Below are 14164 nucleotides of genomic sequence, written 5' to 3'. Positions count from 1 at the left end.
TATATATATCTATATATATATAGATATATATATATATAAAAGAAAAGAGTCCGGAGGATTGCTGCACTTAAAAACTTTGTTTATTTGTTCAAAGATTTGTAAAGTTACATCTCAAAAAGTGTTCATAAAGATTTCCGTTTTGAGCTTACATGCTTATGCACTTCCTCAGATCAGAACACATCTAACTTTTGTTTGAAGACATTGCAATTTAAAAAAAGTAAAAACAGTTTGCTGCGCTTAGGGTTGATCAAATTAATGTAAAACATGCAGAACATGCAGAAAAAAATACAGAACAGGCAAAAAATTGCAAAACACACAAAGGGTTAATAAAGTCACATTAGGTGATTAAATAAAGTGCTTGTGCTTAAATTGACATCTCCTGTGCAATGGTGTTCAGACTGGGCGCCCCACATAGATGTACACTCACCCTGGATGTTGACCAACTATTGCTAGTATGGTCTAATAGGCATGTGGGGATACCCCTAGGGAGCCTGTTGAAATGACGTCTCTTGCAAGAGTGCATCTCAAATATAGATGGAAAGGACAAAGGAAAACCTTCATTTCGCAATGCCGTAAAACCAGGTTTATTGAATACATAAATTAAAATAGTTCCACTCACATTTTAAAGTGCCTTATAGTCATGGCACCCGGCATTTGTAGCAGGTGATTTTTAAATGTAAACGGCCCTGATAAGGAAAGTCGCCGTTTGCGGCGTTCTGCTCGATTCCCGGGTAGTTTCATATGGGCGGAGGAGACGCGATGACGCGGTGTAACCTTCAATTTTTTTAAACAGAATAACAATGTGATGGTTCCTGAGTGAATAATGAGATGAGTTTCTACATGGATAGCCATTTGTGCATCAGTGGTGTGAAATGATTAATCAATGAAGGAATACAATTGTACTAATGAGCAATTAACCATAGATTGATTCCATATGTGACTTTTTTGGAAAAATGTTTAAATTGCAATGTCTTCGATCAAAACGTTAGATGTGTTCTGATCTGAGGAAGGGCGTAAGCATGTAAGCTCGAAACAGAAATCTTTTTGAACACTTTTTGAGATGTAACTTTACAAATCTTTGAACAAATAAACAAAGTTTTTTAAGTGCAGCAATCCTCTGGACTCTTTTCTTATATGTATGGTCACTAACTGCAGACCAGGTGCAGCTATATATATATATATATATATATATATATATATATATATATATATATATATAATAGACTAACACAAAGTGGCACATAATTGTGAAGTGGAAGGAAAATGATAAATGGTTTTCTACATTTTTTAAACATAAATATGTGAAAAGTGTGGCGTGCATTTTTATTCAGCCTCCTTTACTCTGATACCCCTAACTAAAATCTAGTGGAACTAATTGCCTTCAGAAGTCACCTAATTAGTAAATAGAGTTCACCTGTGTGTAATTTAATCTCAGTATAAATACAGCTGTTCTTTAAAGCCCTCACAGGTTTGTTAGAGAACCTTAGTGAACAAACAGCATCATGAAGGCCAAGAAACACACCAGACAGGTCAGGGATAAATTTGTAGAGAAGTTTAAAGCAGGGTTAGGTTATAAAAAAGAATATCCCAAGCTTTGACCATCTCACGGAGCACTGTTCAATCCATCATCTGAAAATGGAAAGAGTATGGCACAACTGCAAACCTACCAAGACATGTCTGTCCACCTAAACTGATAGGCCGGGCAAGGAAAGCATTAATCAGAGAAGCAGCCATGGTAACTCTGGAGGAGCTGCAGAGATCCACAGCTCAGGTTGAAGAATCTGTCCACAGGACAACTATTAGTTGTGCACTCCACAAATCTGCCTTTACGGAAGAGTGGCAAGAAGAAAGCCATTGTTGAAAGAAAGCCATAAGAAGTCCCGTTTGCAGTTTGCGAGAAGCCATGTGGGAGACACAGCAAACATGCGGAAGAAGGTGCTCTGGTCAGATGAGACCAAAATTGAACTTTTTGGCCTAAAAGAAAAACGCTATGTGTGGTGGAAAACTAACATTGCACATCACCCTGAACACACCATCCCCACCATGAAACATGGTGGTGGCAGCATCATGTTGTGGGGATGCTTTTCTTCAGCAGGGACAGGGAAGCTGTTCAGAGTTGATGGGAAGATGGATGGAGCCAAATACAGGGCAATCTTAGAGGAAAACCTGTTAGAGTCTGCAAAAGACTTGAGACTGGGGCGGAGGTTCACCTTCCAGTAGGACAATGACCCTAAACATACAGCCAGAGCTACAATGGAATGGGTTAGATTAAAGTATATGCATGTGTTAGAATGGCTCAGTCAAAGTCCAGACCTAAATCCAAATGAGAATCTGTGGCAAAAGTTGAGAATTGCTGTTCACAGAAGCTCTCCATCCAATCTGACAGAGGTTGAGCTATTTTGAAAAGAAGAATGGGGAAAAATGTCACTCTCTAGATGTGCAAAGCTGGTGGAGACATCCCCAAAAAGACTTGCAGCTGTAATTGCTGCAAAAGGTGGTTCTACAAAGTATTGACTCGGGGGGGCTGAATACTAATGCGTGCCACACTTTTCACATATTTATTTGTAAAAAAAAAAAAAAATGAAAACCATTTATCATTTTCCTTCCACTTCACAATTATGTGCTACTTTGTGTTGGTCTCTATCATATACAATCCCAATAAAATTCATTTACTTTTTTTGGTTGTAACATGACAAAATGTGGAAATTGCAAGGGGTATGAATACTTTTTCAAGGCACTGTGTGTGTGTATGTATGTGTATGTATATATATATATATATATATAAATTTCAGATATTGCAAACATCTCCAAATATTTTTTGTGTTCTTATACATGAAACCTGATTAATATAAAAACATTTTTTTTGGCGAATTGACTGAAAATGTAAAAAAAAACTGTCTGAACAGAAATATGGGAGCTGACTTCTTGTTTTTAAAGCTACAATATATAGGGCTGTCATCCTTGCTTCACTACTTTGTGATCTGGACCAAATATGCAGATTAGGTGTTTTAACAAATCAGTGGTTGTATGCATTTCTAAGCAGTGAAACAAGAATCAAGATGGCCACCAACATAGCTCCCAACTTTCTGAGATAGGAATGAGAGACACCTATTGGCAAAAGTATGTACGCGTAGGCGCCCCCTTAAAGTAAAATTATCTGTACTTGCACTAGCCGGAAAAAAACGGTATCAGTGCAACCCTACTTGGTAACTTGGTAACAATTTACTTATGATAACACAACACAGTGTAATGGTCAGAGGAATTTATGGGATTCTATGAATGTGGATTCATGGCCATAAACTGAGTCGTAGCCACAGGATCACCCAGCCTGGATCGATTGACAAAAGCCGCTACGTCCCAGGAGGCCAGAGTTCTTTCTCTGGGTAGGAGAGATGGTGAGACCTGAGGATGTTGCTTGTAGATTAGGAACTGGTATCTATGGAGTCCGGTATGACTCAGTGGTTTTGGACGATAATACTTAGATTGAACAGTTCCAGTAACACCTCCTTTTTGAAGATCTTTACCTAGGATATCTGAGACCAACCAGTGTCTCCAGAATCTGTGTATTGGCTTAGCTCTGCTGGGTGCATCAGGATCCACCATAATTAAGGTGTAAAGGTTTTCTGGCCTGGCATCAGGAAATTGAATACGCGGTGCTCCCCAGACATTAATCAAGCTTTGGGAATACTCGTAGCAGTTGGGTATGTACACGCAGGATGCATCTCCCATATTTGGGTAGATCACATGGAGATTACCAGAACAAAAAGAAGCATCAACTCCAAAAAGACGATCAAAGTCACATGAAATAGGACGAGGTAACACAAAGGATGTCAATGATAAGAAGAACAAGCTTGCAAAATACTTCTTTGCCATTTTAGCAAGAACTTCATGCAGTCTGATGGTGTAAAGCAGTCTTAGTTCCCCTGATGATAGGTAAAAAGCGGAACACATCTAGAACAAGAAAAACATTTTTTTGGTGATTGATAAGTGCCACCCTGATCGGGGGGGGGGGGTACAAAGTACAATAAACATGTTTTTTACCTGTTTCAACCCTTAGAGCAGGCATGCCAAACTGGTGTTTTATGGGCTGATGGGCTGGATGATAAGTTACACTTCCTTACATAATTTTTTCAGCTAAATACATTAGGAAATGTTTAAGTGCCGGTTCACACATTGATGGCTTCAAAGTCGTATGACTCTGAAGCCACCTTGCACAGTGCGACCTCAGCGCGGCTTGCAAACGTCTTCTTTAATAGAAGTCAATGCAAGCCGCTCCAAAGTCGCCCCAAAGTAGTACAGAAACCTTTTTCTAAGTCGGAGCGTGGCTACCTTTTTGAAACAAACATTATAAGATATTTGCAAGCTGCCACGTAGGAAAAATACTCCTTAAAACATGTCTCCAGATGAATATAGAGCCTTGGAATCCCTACGTAATAATGAATCAATCATAAAAAAACATCAGGCAAAGGTGGAAATGTTGTCCTTGACTTGAGTCACTTGAGTGTCACTAGAACAGTTCCATTGTACTGAATGGAGCGCGACTTGTCAGGGTGACAAGTCACCTGACAGGTCGCCCCTGTGTGAACAGGCACTAATGGTCCCTTTTTGTAGGATATTAAAAAATTATTTAAAATATTGACTTGCAATTTTTACTATAATATTTTGTTCCGAAGTGCAATAATGTTTTTCTGTAATTACTGTAGGTAGGAGCAGCTCTCGGTAGAAATAATGCCAGGTTCACAGTAGCCACTTGCCGACAGCTCACAGTACATTTACTGCGGGTGGATGCCACGAGCAGGCTGGATCACATACATGTGATCCAGCACAGGGGTGCTTACAATGATCAGCTTGTATTCATTTATGTGAAAAAAAACTTTATCCCAAAAGGAAAAAAAACCTATTCACTGTATTCACTGCTTAGAGAGTGTGATCTGGGGTTTGGCCTCAATGGTAAAGTCGTGGTGGGGTGGGGGATTTGTGGAGGAGGAAATATTACAAGCTCAGTTTTAGAAAGATTGAATTTGAGAAAGGGGTGTGACATCAAACAGATATGTTGCTCAGGAAATTTGTGATATGTTAGGAGATCGAGAGGGTGAGTTGGGGAGTGGAGAGATAGACGTGGGTGTCATCGGCATAAATATATATATACAACAGGTAAAGTGAGTATTGAACACGTCACCATTTTTCTAGGTAAATATATTTTTAAAGGTGCTATTGGCATGAAATTTTCACCACATGTTGGTACCAATGAAAAAATTGTCTGTATCAAACCACAGAGTGGTACTGTGGATACAGCAGCAATAACAAAGTGCCACGTCCTAGAGAATCGTATATCAAAAGAATGGAAGTAGGGCTTGGACTTTTTAGGCACAGTCAACACATGAAAATACAAAAATATAACATTTTATTAAATATATCACATATAAAAATACATAATCTAAAAAATCCACATAGATAGTACAGTGTATACAGTATAAGACAATACCGCTACTGTAGGAACCAAATATAACTTTCACCAGGACAGGATAATTAATACAATTCAATCCATATAGTGTGTATGTCCGGAAAAAGTACTGTGTATGGTTCGAAAACAAGTAAGCAGTCTGATGAAAAATAATTAGCGCTGCTCTACATGTTGCACGTTTATGAACGCTTCTTCAGGAGCATGTACATAAACTATCAAAAAAAGGAAGAAAAGAAAAGAAAATATAAGAACATTGTACAATAATCAAAATAACCATAGACATGTGTATAAAAGAGGAGGACAAAGAGCTGAAATAACTGTGACCAGAGCAACCAGTAACCAAACATCTCAGGCATGGACAGACAAGCAGCAAACAAATTTGCTATGGGGGCGTGCATATTATAGTAGCATGGATAAAGCAAAATCAATATGAATATAATTAAGGGTACAAAGCAAAAGCTTGTAACCTAAAATTGATCAATAATATAGCTACTAATGCCACAGGGGAGATAAATAAAATGGGAAGATGGGTAAATATGATGGAAAATTACATTGGAGCCATTGGAAGGAGGGGAGGGGAACGGGAGAAAGGGAAGGGCAAAATAGGATATAACTAATGAAATACACATATAGGAGGTAAGGAAAAAAGGACTTACTTCATACTGTGGAGTGATAAATTAAAAAGAGCAACACGGTAAAGCCAATTTGGAAAAAGGGGCCTTGTAGTGGAATGGTAGCGACGTAGAGTGATCCTGGCTACCAATTGTAATTAAAACCTATATAAAAAATAGCCTGGAATAGAGTATCACAATTAGTAAGGATATCTAATAGGCAAACCTTGAAAGTAAAAAAGAAAATAGTAAGACTCACCAAGCTGGTGCAAAATGGCGAATATATGTAATAAAGGCAATAAGCTGAAACAGTAAGCTCAGAAGGAGATTGTAGTAGATTTACTACTACACATGTCTATGGTTATTTTGAATATTGTACAATGTTCTTATATTTTCTTTTCTTCCATTTTTTTGATAGTTTAGGTACATGCTTCTGAAGAAGCGTTCTTAAACGTGCAACATTTAGAGCAGCGCCAATTATTTCTCATCAGACCGTTTACTTGTTTTCGAACCACACTTCCGGACATACACACTATATGGATTGAATTGTATTCATTATCCTGTCCTGGTGAAAGTTATATTTGGTTCCTACAGTAGCGGTATTGTCTTGCACTGTATACACTGTACTATCTATGTGGATTTTTTAGATTATAAATTTTTATATGTTATATATTTAATAAAATTATATATTTTTGTATTTTCATATGTTGACTGTGCCTAAAAAGTCCAAGCCCTACTCATTCTTTTGATATACATGTTGGTACCAACCCATGCAATCCATACATACAAAGAAACCAAAACAAATAAGTTCAGAAATGAAGTTATGTGTAATAAAATGGAATGACAGGGAAAAAGTATTGGACATGCTAACTGAAATGTATTTAATACTTGGTACAAAATCCTTTGTTGGTAATGACAGCTTCAAGATGCCTCCTGTATGGAGAAACAAGTGGCATGAATTGCTCAGATGTGATTTTGGTCCATTCTTCCACACAAAGACCCCATACACACTTACATTTTCTGCAGATGTTTTTCTTCAGATTTACCAAAACCATGTAGTGCAAGGGCCTGCCTGATTGCATACAGATTGAAACTCTTAAGCTTTGAGCTCATATTATATGGTTTTGTTAAATCTGAAGACAGTGTGTATGGGCCTAAACAGTCTTCAAATTATGAAGGTTCCATGGGCCTCTTCTATGAACTCTGATCTTTAGTTCTTTCTATAGATCTTATATTGGATTCAAGTCAAGTGATTGGCTGGGCCATTCTATCTGCTTTTATTTTCTTTCTTTGAAACCAGTTGAGAGGTTCCTTGGCTTTGTGTTTGGGATCATTGTCTTGCTGAAATGTCCACCCTCGTTTCATCTTCATTATCCTGGTAGATGGCAGCAGATTTTTATCAAGAATGTCTTGGTACATTTTTCCATTCATCCTTCGTTCAATGATATGAAGTTTGCCAGTCCTGTATGCTGGAAAAACAGCCCCACACCATGATGTTCCCACCTCCAAACTTCACAGTTGGTATGGGAGTGTTTTTGGGGTGATGTGCAGTGCCATTTGACCTCCAATCATGGTGTGTGTTATGGCATCCAAAGAGTTTAATTTTGGTCTCTTCTGATCAGACTATATTCTCCCAGTATTTCACAGGCTTGTCTAAAGCCTCGTATACACGATTCGATTGATGTACGACCGAGCGTCTGATTTTTGTCAAAAGCGTGTGTGCAGGATTTTGTCTAGCATACTATCTGCAAATTGATGTTCGACAAACACGAATGTGGTGACGTACTACAAGAGTATAAAGAAGAAGTTCATTTCTCCAGTGATTTTCAGATCTTCAAATGACAATTTTGGAGTAGGCAGTTACATTAAAAACAACACAATGGAAAATTAACAAGGGACACAAACATAGTTGTATCTTTGATCTTAAAAACTCAGGGATAATGGTGTTGTGGTAACTTCCCCACAAAATCAAACAGCAACCATAATATTGATATTATTTATATCACTACAAAACAAATGCCTTTTAAAATACATTTGGCAGAACTACATCAGTATCATTAGCAAAGCAGCTTCATTATTATCCCATTGAAGAAGATGAGAATGTGTGCTGCATTTCGATATTTCATCAATCGGCGCGTCACAAATGTTAATTATAGACCAAACTCTTCCCGGTTGTTCCTTGATTCTGATCATGCGTGTTTGTTATTTTCGACTTTTGTGTGATGATTTCTGTACTGACCATCCGAAAATCAGACTTTGAGCTGTTGTTTGTCAAAAATGTAGTAGTCTGCTCATCCAGCTTTTGTCTTACGCAAAAATGAAAATCAGATGTCGAAAAGAGCATACTAACGGTAACAATTTTGAATGACAGGCCGTTGAACGGCAATTCCCTTCCAAAACTCGCATCGTGTGTATGGGCCCTAAGGCCCCTTTCACATTTGGGCGGTTTGCAGGCGTTATTGCGCTAAAAATAGCGCCTGCAAACCGACCTAAAACTGCCTCTACTGTTTCTTCCTCAGGCTTTCACACTGAAGTGGTAAAGCGGTGCGCTGGCAAAAAAACTCCTGCAAACCGCATCTTTGGAGCGGTGAAGGAGCGGTGTATTCACCGCTCCTAAACCACTCCTGCCCATTGAAATCAATGGGGCAGCGCGGCTATACCGCGGCAATACGCGAGCGGTTTTAACCCTTTTTCGGCCGCCAGCGGGGGTTAAAACCGCACCGCTAGCGGCCGAATACTGACGCAAAAACTACCAAAAATAGCGCTGTTTTTACCGCCGACGCCCCCACCGCCCCAGTGTGAAAGGGGCCTAAATGTTGTGCAGCAAACTTTAAACGAGCTTTTCCAGCAATGGAGTCCTGCATGGTGAGCGTGCATACAGGCCATGGCGGTTGAGTGCATTGCTTATTGTTTTCTTTGAAACAATTGTACCTGCTAATTCCAGGTGTTTCTGAAGCTCTCCACAAGTGGTCCTTGGCTCTTGGACAACTCTTCTGATAATTCTTTTCACTCCTCTTTCAGAAATCTTGCAAGGAGCACCTGTTGTGGCTGGTTTATGGTGAAATTATGTTCTTTCCACTTCTAGTTTATGACCCCAGCATCGCTCACTGAAACATTCAGAAGTTTAGAAATCCTTCTGTAACCAATGCCATCAGTATGTTTTGCAACAATAAGGTTGCAAAGGTCTTGAGAGAGCTCTTTGCTTGTACCCATCATGAGATGTTTCTTGTATGATACCTTGGTAATGAGACAACCTTTTACTGTATCAGTTGAGAATGTATCTATTTGGGCCCGCCTTAATAGGCTTGCGGCAGCCCCCTCCCCCCCTCCACTGGTGTAATGTGAATTTATATAGTATTATTAATACTGTATATAGGTTACTGTCTCTATAAATTTATGAGGTGAATTTTTGGCAAATGGGAGTTCATGGAAGATTCTAGAATTACTGGGGAGCCCTATAAATAGGGAAGAGCTCCCAGTTATTTGCGCAGTTGGTCAAGCCTTGGCAAAAGAGCTACCCTCCCTTTTCTCCTATGTCACTGGTACTTATGTGGTTGGTCACCCTGGATAGCTAGGGGGGGGGCATTTATTGTTCTTTTAGTTCAATATGGCTCGAGTTCCAGTAACTGAGCTTATATAGATTTAAATATTTACTTTATTTTGGTTGAATAAATAATTAATAAATATTCATGAATTTTGGATTTTTAATTGCAAACCAATTAAGTGCAATGGCCATTATCTGCCAATATTTATGTTGTGTTTTTATTTTATGGCTGTATTGGGGGAAAATTATGCGGTTTGAGGTGTGGGCTGCCTGCAATCCCATGAACCAGCTGATATTAATTTGCACTGACAAGGGGCAGGATTGCTTTCTAATAACTGATAGATTTCACTTTCTTCGGCTCCATGCACACTGGAGCTCAAAAAAGCTTTTTCTGGACGCCAGATTGCTGGCAGAAAACACTGGATGAAAAACTCGCTTTTAACAGCATTTTGTACTAGCGTTTAAGCATGTTTTTTGTACTAGCATTTAAGAGCATTTATCGTAGTTTGGCGTTTTTAACCGTTTTAGCCCCGGAAGATTTTACCCCCTTTCTGACCAGAGCACTTTTTGCGATTCGGCACTGTGTCGCTTTAACTGACAATTGTGCAGTCGTGCGACGTTGCACCCAAACAAAATTGATGTCCTTTTTTCCCCACAAATAGAGCTTTCTGTTAGTGGTATTTGATCACCTCTGCGGTTTTTATTTTTTGCGCTATAAACAAAAAAAGAGCGACAATATTGAAAAAAACCCAATATTTTTTACTTTTTGCTATAATAAATATCCCCCAAAAATATATAAAAAAAGATTGTTTTCCTCAGTTTAGGCTGATATGTATTCTTCTACATATTTTTGGTAAAAATCACAATAAGCGTATATTGATTGGTTTGTGCAAAAGTTATAGCGTCTACAAAATAAGGCATAGTTTTATGGCATTTTAATTATTAATTTTTTTTTTACTAGTAATGGCAGCGGTCTGTGATTTTTTTCGGGACTGCGACATTATGGCGGACACGTTGGACGATTTTGACATATTTTTGGGACCATTGGCATTTTTACAGCGATCAGTGCTATGAAAATGCATTGATTACTGTAAAAATGTCCCTGGCAGTCAAGGGGTTAACCACTAGGGGGCAATCAAGGGGTTAATGTGTTCCCTAGTTTGTGTTCTAACTGAAGGGGGGATGGGACTGTGCAGGGGAGATGACAGATCGCTGTTCATACTCGGTATGAACAGACGATCTGTCTGTTCTCAAACTGTGTGTTTACACACAGAGATCCCGGTTCTCCGTGTGCCCTGAGTGATCGCGGGAGCACGACGGTGATCACGACTGCCGAGCGCTCGCATCGGCTCTGTAGGTGAGCAGGGGGCGCACTCGCGCCCCCTAGTGGCCACAGGGTGAAGCGACGTTACATATCGTCGTTTCACCCAGCTGTGCCATTCTGCCGCAGTACAACTGTGGTGGCTGGTCGGCAAGTGGTTAAGCGTTTTTTGTGGTCAGAAAAATGGCATTTTGAATGCGATTTTATGGTGTTCAGAATACAGCCCATAAACTCCACTGCTGATAAAAGCTAAAAAACATCCATGTGTGCATAGACACATAGGATAACATAGCACATAACAGAGTGGAGTTTATGGGCTGTAAAAAAAATGCCCAAACTCCAAAAAACACCCGTTTATGAGCTCCAGTGTGCATGGAGCCTTAATGTGTTCAATACTTTTTCCCTGTGTCATTCCATTTTGTTACACATAATGTCATTTCGGAAAGTATTTGTTGTGGTTTCTTTGTATGTATGGTCTGCATTGGTTTATTCCGACATGTGGTGTCAATAGCACCTTTAGAAATATACTTACCTAGAAAAATGGTGACGTGTTCGATACTTATATTACCCGTTTTTTTTTTTTACTTTATGAAGTAAACGTATTTACAATGGCTAAGTGGTGAGCCCTTCCGCCTAGCAGCAATAGGGTCATTGGTTGGAATCCCAACAATGGTACTACCTGCACAGAGTCTGTATGTTCTTCTTGTGCCTGTGTGGGTTTCCTTCGGGTACTCTGGTTTCCTCCCACACTCCAAAGACATGCTGGTGGGTTAATTGTCTCCTGTCTAAATTGGCCCTAGTATATGTATGTATGAACGTGAGTTAGGAACCTTCGATTGCAAGCTCCTTAAGGGCAGGGACTGATGTGAATGTATACTATACAGTATGTAAAAGAGCTACGTAAATTGATGGTGCTATATAAGTACCTAAATAGGTAAAATAATATATACAGTATATTTATGTATGCACACATACTGTATATACAATACTTTATTACACCTATGTTTCTGCAGCGTTTTGGAAAGACATAGTTCTTTTTTTTTGTCTAAAATTTGAGCATTTCTATCATATGTCTTTCTGTGTGCAAAATGGCTTTATTTTCTCCTTCTGTCATCATACATGTCTTTTTTCAAGCTTATATTGACTTAGAATAAAACATAGGTTCCTTTGTATGTGGCATGAGATGTTTGCAATTTCTGGAATTCTATGTGAGAAGATGGCTTCTGAAGGTCAAAGGTCATTCTTTGATAGCAGACATGGTGAATTATATGATGGATACATACAGTATCTGAGGAATTGTCAGTGTATATTAGCATTAAATTATGTGATAAATGTGAGCATTTGTAATGTTACGCAGTTGTTTAACAGCCATTGCTTAGTATTTAACTTCATTTATTTAACCATAGGTTACCATGTCATCTCATTATATATAAAATGCAGTTTTATAAATTCAACATTAGTACTTAGGGGTTTAGTTAAAAAGCAGTGGTATGGCTATGCTGCTTTAAAAAAAAAAAAAAAAAACCCACAGCACACTTATTAGCCTGGCTTCAGGAGTCTGAAGTAAATAACTATGAATTGGGGGCAGTTAAAGTGTTACTAAACCCACAACAGTAGAATCAGTCTGTATATGCAGTAAAGCATGCTAGTTATACTCACTGTGGAACCTAAGGGGTTAATCCTCTGCATTGTGTAAAACGGCTGTTTGATCCTGTCTTCTCTGATCCTCCCCTTCTTCCACTGTTTCCAATCCATCTGCTGATAGTACAGAGCCAGGAGACGAGCTGCACGTGCTCAGATGGTGTGTATTGCTAGAGAGTTTTGTTTTTTTTCTTGGGAGGGTGCATGTGATCAGCACAGGGCCAATCAGCACTGTCCAGACAGAGGGTCAGGGGTCCTGCAGCCTCATAGGACAATCAGGGGAGAATGAAAACTCCCCCTCCAAGCTTTACCAAGACACTGATAGAAGTCACAACACTGCTATATACTGCTTATGAGAAAAGGTATTTAGCAGTTTATATTTACTAAAATAATTGCATTTCCATGTTCTGTGTACTGTGGGAGACCAGATATAGTGAATGCAGGGTCCTGGGTTTAGTAACACTTTAATACATGACAGTCTGTGTCCAGGGCCAATCATTTGCAGGTAATTGCTCCAAGAGCGATTAGGTGCAAGCAACCCTTAATAGCTGCAGGAGCTGCCAGCCTCCCATTGCTTTTAATTGGGCTTCTGCCCGCAGCTAATCACAGAGAACCCTTGCTGGATCTTCTGCATCTGATCACTAACAGCCCCCGTTGCAAGCTTGAATGTTGCCTAAAAGATTTAAAAAAACAAAACCTAGTCTTTGCTACAATATTCCACTTAAGTCTAGAGATGTCCTTAGCAGTACTTTGTTCTACCACTAGATGTCCTCAGTCTGATGGCCAGCACCATTCATCCCACTTCTTCTGAGCCCAGGTAATCCTGGACAAATGGTTTTCTAGGTTCTCCATTCCCACTTTAATTCTGTGCTGAGGTGGGTTGCGGTGCATCGTGTAAAAATACAGTGCATAGAAGTGAATGAAATGTCATTTTGCAAAATTTCAATATGTAGTTAGCCTTCCCACCTGTAGGTGGCTATGTGCCATTATTACATGGGAAGGGGAGTCTCATAAGGGAATTGAGCCCTTAGAGACTCCATACAGTGCCATGAGAGGAGAAGTGGATTGATTGGACACTGAACTGAGTTTGGCAGCCATTTTGGGAGAAAGAAAAGGTCAGCCTCCTTGGTCATTGCTCACACAAGCCGGTGCCATTGGGAAGTGTTACTTCAGCCTAAATACCTCTTTTTACAGAACACATACCCCTGCTAGCTGAAGTTGCACTCTGATAATGCAGTTGGTGAATACAGCATACCTCCCAACTTTTAGAGATGGGAATGAGGGACACCTATCAGCAAAAGTATGCAGGCATAGGACACACCCCTTGCCACACCCCCTTAAAGGAGAATTGTACAAAAAAAAGATTGGTTAAACCCACAAGTGTTTTTTACCACTACTATTCCTTTATATTGGCTTTTGGAATTTACAAATGCAGCAATTTAGAAATCAGATGAAAGGCTTAGCGCTGGAAAACACTTTTTGATAGATAAAAAGTGAATTTTATATACAACTATATAGATCAGACCAATATGAGGGACAAATGAGGAGGAATGAGGGACAGAGGGAAATTGCCCCAAATCAGG

General features: G+C 39.3%; 1 protein-coding gene and 1 pseudogene across 1 annotated transcript in view; one reads left to right on the top strand and one right to left on the bottom strand.

Moving 5' to 3' along the window:
* The window catches only part of SLC13A5 (solute carrier family 13 member 5), a 162260-nt gene that overhangs the window by 71638 nt on the left and 76458 nt on the right, over nt 1-14164 (top strand). The gene's annotated exons all lie outside the window — the stretch shown is intronic.
* On the bottom strand, nt 3203-3951 carry LOC141129020 (phosphatidylethanolamine-binding protein 4 pseudogene; annotated as a pseudogene).

Source organism: Aquarana catesbeiana, linkage group LG02, assembly GCF_042186555.1.
Source record: "Aquarana catesbeiana isolate 2022-GZ linkage group LG02, ASM4218655v1, whole genome shotgun sequence".
In the NCBI taxonomy this organism is placed as follows: Eukaryota; Metazoa; Chordata; class Amphibia; order Anura; family Ranidae; genus Aquarana; species Aquarana catesbeiana.
This window is presented reverse-complemented; position numbering and strand designations above follow the sequence as displayed.